At 33.4% G+C, this 7,331-nt stretch overlaps 1 long non-coding RNA gene across 3 annotated transcripts; it reads left to right on the top strand.

Annotated features, from left to right (window-relative positions):
• The first annotated feature begins 2,592 nt into the window (after positions 1–2,592).
• Positions 2,593–6,741, top strand: LOC111797336 (uncharacterized). Of its 3 annotated transcripts, XR_015421323.1 has the most exons (5): positions 2,593–2,717; positions 3,460–3,752; positions 3,884–3,957; positions 4,976–5,316; positions 5,769–6,741. It is a non-coding gene; the product is annotated as an uncharacterized LOC111797336 (long non-coding RNA). The 3 variants fall into 3 exon arrangements; XR_015421322.1 differs by having other exon boundaries at positions 3,460–3,597; positions 4,976–6,741; XR_015421321.1 differs by having other exon boundaries at positions 4,976–6,741.
• Positions 6,742–7,331: the final 590 nt, after the last annotated feature.

Genomic DNA, 7,331 nt, shown 5'->3' with positions numbered 1-7,331 from the left:
AATAATTGATGTCCAAATAATTGACGAATGGCCTTTGGGAATGTATTGGGCAGCCATAATTCCATGTGGGCTATTAAGATAAGAACATAGGGTACTATTCTAAGCATAAAATTCTTCTTTTATCATTACCTACTTATGAAATTTCACACCAAATTCTCTTTTATTTCTACAAACCCAACTTGGAATTTTAAGATGCTTCTATTCTTCTCGATCTATTTCTCTTCCGCTTTCTTTACGAAATGGAACATCGACACGTCCTACTCGTTTTCTTTGAAATTTTCTCCGAGTTTTCAACTTAGACTGAAAAGATCAGAAAGAATAGTGAGAAACAGTGAAAACCCGTCAATCAAATAATTAGGTTTGATTTGTGAGTTGAAAACGATTCTTAGTTCGTATTGTTAACCGATATTGTCCGCCTTGACTTGTTACGTATCGTCGTTAGCCTCACGGGTTTAAAATGCGTCTACTAGAGAGAGGTTTTTACACCCGTATAGGGTCCTAACTGGCATATTGTCTAGTGTCTGACTCTAATACCATTTGTAACAGCCAAGCCCATTGCTAACATATATTGTTTACTTTGACCCGTTACGTATCGCAGTCAGCCTCACGATTTTAAAACACGTCTACTAGAGAGAGGTTTCCACACAATTATAGGGTCCTAGCTCACACACTGTCTGGTGTCTGGCTCTAATACCATTTGTAACTGCTAAGCCCACCGCTGACATATATTGTCTGCTTTGACCCGTTACATATCGCTGTCAGCCTCACGGTTTTAAAACACGTATGCTAGAGAGAGGTTTCCACACCCTTATAGGGTCTTAGTTGGTACAACGTCTGGTGTATGGCTCTAATACCATTTGTAATAGCTAAGCCCATCGCTGGCATATATTGTCTGTTTTGACCCATTACGTATTGCGGTCAGCCTCACGGTTTTAAAATGCTTTTTATAGAAAGAGGTTTTCACACCCTTATAAGAAATGTTTTGTTCCCCTCTCTAACTGATGTGAGATCTCAGAATTCAACTCCCTTGGGACCTAGGGTCCTAGCTGGCACACTGTCTAGTGTCTTGCTCTAATACCATTTGTAACAGTCAAGCCCACCGCTAACATATATTGTCTGCTTTGGCTCGTTACGTTTCGTTGTTAGTTTCTCGGCTTTAAAACGCGTCTACTAAGAGAGAGGTTTCCACACCCTTATAGGGTCCTATCTGGCACACCATCTGGTGTCTGGCTTTAATATCATTTGTAACAGCCAAGCTCATTGCTAACATATATTGTCTGCTTTGACCCATTACATATTGTCGTTAGCCTCACGGTTTTAAAACGCGTCTTCTAGAGAGAGATTTCCACACCTTTATAAGGAATGCTTCGTTACCCTCTCCAATCGACGTGAGATCTCACAATCCACCCCCCTTGAGGGCCTAGCGTCCATGCTGGCACACCGTCCAATGTCCGGCTCTAATACCATTTGTAACAGTCAAGCCCACTGCTAACATATATTGTCGTCAGCCTCACTATTTTAAAACGCGTATGCTAGAGAGAGATTTTCGCACTCTTATAAGGGATGTTTCATTTTCCGAACTTTTTTCGTTATTATAGAACTCGAGCGATACAGTTTGTCAAAGCTGAGACAATTCAAGTTGCAGTTCTTTATACAAACTTTTATCAATTAGACTATTCCCACGTGACAACGTTAGGTTAGAATTTGAAATTTGGGAAAGAACCTAACTCATGATCTTGACAAGTTGTAGTAAAGAAGCAATAATACCTAAACACCAACTCCCTTTCTCCTATCATATGAATGGTTATCTCAACCCATCAAACTCCCAAATGCCTATAAACCTTTAATTGGTGGAAGAAAAAGACACTATAGTTACTTCGTTTATCGGGTTTGAATCGATATTGATTTGTCAACCCGAGCATATAACTCGAGAAATAGGTGAGGTGTTTGAGTTCTCGTACTCAATGTTATTAAGCTAAAAAGAAGAAGAAAAGAGTCGAGATCAGTCTTCTTAAGATTGACAAAAATCTCGTGAATGCGATATTTGCAGAAGGGTTTTGAATCTTAGTTATTAGAAGTAGGGTCGTTAAAAAACTCGATAACCTGAAAGAAATTTGAACAACCGAACCCAATTCGTACAATTTGGGTTGGGTTCGGTTCAAATAAATGAAAATTTTATGAATTAAATTGATTCATGGATTCTCGTGAAATTATATTCTTGAGCGGTGAGCTTTTTGCCTACATTATAATTATCTATATATATTTATTTAATTTTATAATTATTTTTATTATTTATTTTCCAATCTTAAAAATAATTTGACCGCTTTTCAAAATTATATATTGAAATTGAGTTATATAAATATGAAAAATATAATTAAACGATTAAATTATTAGTATTTTTTTAAAAAATATTATAAATGAAAGGTTTAATTTTTTTAATAATTAAAAAAAAAAAAAAGAAAAAGCAAAAGAAATTGTAGGAAAGAAGCAAAGAGAGAAATTGGGCCCAATAAGAAAAGGGCCGAAAGCCCAGCCCACAAAGCATAATCTGAGAATTTAGGGCCGATTTAAATCCGTGAAGGAATTAGAAGAATCCGACTAAACGCGGGAAAATCAAAAAACCCTATTTGCAATGCCGGGGAGGTGGATCAGTGCGTTGGGGGAAGAAGAAATGGCGCGCCATTGTTGCTGAGCTCTCAACCATGGGCGGAGATGTAGTACGTTTCTGTTTTACGTTCTTTTGTTTCACTTGTTTCTCAGAATGTGTTGCGTAATCTCAACCGTCGTCCATTTTTTCGATTGACAGTCGGCCGAAGGTAGTGAAAGATGTGATGCATCAGGATGAAGTTGTTTGATTCTATGCAGAACTAACCGGTAGTTTAGGATGAGAATTTTAGAATCCGTTGTAAGATGACTTTGATTCGATGCAGAACTAACTGGTAGTTTAGGATGAGAATTTTAGAATCCGTTGTAAGAGATGACTTTGATTCTATGCAGAACTAACCGGTAGTTTAGGATGAGGATTTTAGAATCCATTGTAAGAGGTGACTTTGATTTTATGCAGAACTAACCGGTAGTTTAGGATGAGAATTTTAGAATCCGTTGTAAGAGATGACGTTGATTCTTTGCAGCTGAGGAATTAGGTTTCCTTCTGCTCGTTTGTAATTTTTTGGTTAAGGTGTTGTCTAAAGTGTCTATCTATGAGATTTAGCAATAAATTGAAGTTGAAACGTGAAATTATAAATAAATCATGGCCTCACTATCAGCATGGTTAAATGTAAGTCATTGATTTCGGGAGGTTTTTGCTCATGGCATTCGTGATTTGCTTATTTGATAACAAAACACTTCAATCTGCTTGGATTAATTCTAACGTTAATGCAATCTTACTGTATAAAACATGAAATGTACTATTTGAATATCTTATTAGTTTTTATTTGATATAAAATATATCTGATATAGGAAACATTATTTAGTCCTGAACTCATACAAGTTCAGAGTTTTGGAGTTGAATGCAAGTGGTGACCGTGGGATCAATGTTGTTCGGACTAGGATTAAAGATTTTGCTGGTGTTGCAGCAAGCAGTGGTCAATGCCATGGGTAATTTTCTTAATCTTAGCTATAACATTTTCATAGCATTCCTGTTATGAACTTCACACTTGTTAGAAAAGGAAAAAGAATTTAGGGGTTATCCTTGTCAACCATTCAATATAATAATTCTGGATGACGCTGATTCAATGACTGAAGATTCTCAGGTGTGATCACAGTCTATATTTACTGTATTATAGTTTACTATGAGTTAGTTTCTTTTTCACTTTTCCTAATATTGAACATTATGTAGAATGCCCTTTCTTTTTCACTTTTCCTAATATTGAACATTATGTAGAATGCCCTGAGGCATCCCATGGAAGCATACTCCAAAGTGACATGATTCTTTCTTATATGCAACTATATCAGCAGGTGAAGCCTAGCTTCCTTCTTATTGTTTCAAAATCTCTCTTTATTATTGTATAGTTTTCTATCTAAATTTTTGTAATTTTGTTTTAATGTTGGCAGTCTCCAATTTATTGCTGTTGATTCTGTTTTTGGATTTGCGCTTTTGATATTTATGACAATCTTCAACCTCTTATGGAGTAAATTAACAACCATAGCTCATAAGATGTTTGCGTTTTTAAGCCACATATGAAAGAGCATTGGGAGACTTGGTGGTAATTTACTAATGTTAAAATCATAATAGCTTTTAACTAGATTTCAATATAATTGTCATCAAAGTTAAATTCAAGCGTATAGGAGTCTAATTTTAATAACAATGGGGTGGGAAATCTCCATATAAATGAGAAATGGGGAGGGAGCGGAGAGAATTTTCATCTACTTCTAGGGATAATTTTCATCTACTTCTAGGGATGGAGATTATATTCTCCATCCTGATCCCTGCCCTTGCCCCACCCCTAACATATATACATACATTAACTCAATAAATGAATATATACATATATACATACATTAACTCAATAAATGAATATATACATATATTTTTTAAGGCTTTTTAAGTGTTGAAGACTATTTTGTGATTTGAAATTTGAGTTTTTAGTAATGTGGTAGAATATTATATTATATTTTTGTTTACCAAATATTATTGATTTTGTTAGAATGTTTTATACTTATTTTAATAGAAATTATCCGTTAAAAACTTGTTTGAAGTATGATTCAAATGGAAACTGTATAGAGCACAAATAGATTAACAATTCAAATGATTCAAATGGCTTAAACCTGGTAATCTTAATAATTTTCGCATTTGTTCTATACTTCAAACAATTCAAATGATTCAAATGTCTTCATGCGATTAATCTATTTGTGCTCTATACAGTTTCCATTTGAATCATTTGAATTGTTTGAATACTTGGAAACTGGTTTCTTTAGCGTTCATAATTTCTACGATGGTCTATTATCCATCTCAGTGTTTTTTTCCATCTCGCAGGATTGTAGAGCTCTCTTGCATCGAGGTCTGCAAAAGTTCAGGTTTAAGCCACTCTCTAAAGAGGTTTGGTAATCTTAATAATTTTCGCATTTGTTCATGCACTCAAAGGCAGGGTAGTATCAAGAACTTGACGAACTATAATTGCTCTTTAATTAGTTAGTAGTTAGCGGATTAATCATAATTATTATCATAACCATAGGCAGTGTTTGGATTTAGTTGCTATTTTAGTGCGTTTTGATGAATAATAAATATAATTTGTTTGTCAAAGATAACTTTTAATATAGGTTTCCAGCCAAGAATATTCCCCCTCCTCCTCATCATCATCAACACTTTCTTATAAGGTACGCTCTTCATAAATAGTTCTTCAATTATTTGAACTCATAACATGCAACTGTTTTATATAATTTTTTTCTCTTTTCTTTAATCTGACTTTTAACTGTTATTAAATAATTATGATAAAGTTCCACAACAAAATAAAACTACAAAATTTAAAGTCTAAAACAGCAAGAACCTAATATATATATGAAAGCTAAAGCTACAAATAGAAAACATAAACGAATTAAAAAATAAAAAAGACAAGAAATCTATGTGGGTGCAGGCAACCTAGACAAGTTGTTTGTCACCTAAATGGGGTGCCTTGTAAGAGAACCATTACTCAGCTCCATGTGTTTGACCTTTAATTAGATGATGAATATGGCATGCATGAACTTACACAGTTCAAGCTGCACCAATCTCAAAATTAAAATTCTTTTCCAATCATAATGCCATGAGAGTCTCATGTTTTTTTATTTAGATTGGATCTCGAGGCGGGACGAAGAAAGAAGAAGGTAATTCGTTCTTTAAAATACGACTTTGATTAAGATTTTTGAAGTTTTTTTTTTCTCCTTAGAGTAAGGGACTTGGGTACGTATTAATTACCGTTTAATTATGTTTATATTTATAACGTAACAACATCTTTACTTTAATTTACCAAACGAACACGACTCTCCACAATGGTATGATATTGTCCACTTTTGAGCATAAGCTCTCATGGCTTTGCTTTGGGCTTCCCCAAAAGGTCTCATACCAATGGAGAGAGTATTCTTTGTTTATAAACCCTAAATTAGCCGATGTGGGACTTTTATCATCCAACACCTCCCTTCGAACAAAGTACGCCTCCCCTTAATCGAGGCTCAACTCCTTTGGAGTCTTAGTCATTTTTTACTGCCTTCGAGGAGATTTTGACTCCTTTTCTTTTGGAGTCCTCTATTCGATATTTGAAGATTTACCAATCTATTGACACGACTGACTAAATTTAGGGTATGACTTTTTTTCTTTGGTCTACTTTCTTTTTAGACTTTAATAGTCTAAGTTTAATATTTACATTCAAGAAATACTCATTTAGTCCATAATTAATGATCAGAAAAAAGGGGTTAGAATTTCTTTTTTAAAGTTGTAAATTGGGAATTATTTAATTCCTTCAATAATTTGCTGCTGACTTGACATTTTGGCTTGAAAACATATACATGAACCCATGTTCAATTGAAAAAATACTTGGGAAACTTTTATGGTGGAGTAATCTGACCTAGAAAAGATTCTTTTTATTTATTTATTTATTGTTCTTGTGCTTTCTTCTTTTAGCATTAATTACAAATCTATCTAATTAGCAACATATATTTTGGTATCATTTTGCTTAGAAGTCATAAGTCTATGATAACTCTGTACTTGCTGTGAATATTTCATTTTTCAAAGATTTTTTTTTGTTTGTTTGTGATTGCTTTTAAATCTCCCTTTGATTTATTATTTAAGTTCGTTTGATGATTATAGACATGAAACTTTAGTAAAATAGCTCGATAAACTAGAATTCAAAGAGATAGTTATGAACATTTTGTGTTTAAATTCTCCACATTTGAAGTGTTTATATGCATCATTTGATTAATTAATTTAGGGTTTCCATTTGGCTGCATTTATATGGCTTTTTCCTATCCTAGCCTTTTGACTCTATTGATATAGATATTGAAATTTGTTTTTATTTTATTTCTCTTTCAATTTGTAATATATTATATTATATTACATTATTTATAGAAATCTATTGATTCATTAAATTAATCAATGAAACGTATAAGGTTTATTTAATTCTTACTTACATTTGTAATCCCAATGAGAACATAGAACTTTAGAAAGTCTAATTTTTTTTTTAGCATTTACAAAATAAAGATCTACTATTACTACAACATGTGGCGCTCGCAGAACAACTCGTGTGCTAATTCCGATGAAATTAAATAAATAAATAAATTTGGACTTGAAAATTTTGCATATTACGTTTCGTGTTTGAAATTAGTTTAATATTTATGGGTGTCGAGAGAGGGTTGACAAC

This window comes from Cucurbita pepo, chromosome 6 (assembly GCF_057944985.1).
Source record: "Cucurbita pepo subsp. pepo isolate OVF chromosome 6, ASM5794498v1, whole genome shotgun sequence".
Taxonomy (NCBI): domain Eukaryota; kingdom Viridiplantae; phylum Streptophyta; class Magnoliopsida; order Cucurbitales; family Cucurbitaceae; genus Cucurbita; species Cucurbita pepo.
The sequence above is the reverse complement of the archived record's forward strand: the minus strand, read 5'-3'. Positions and strand labels throughout refer to the sequence as shown.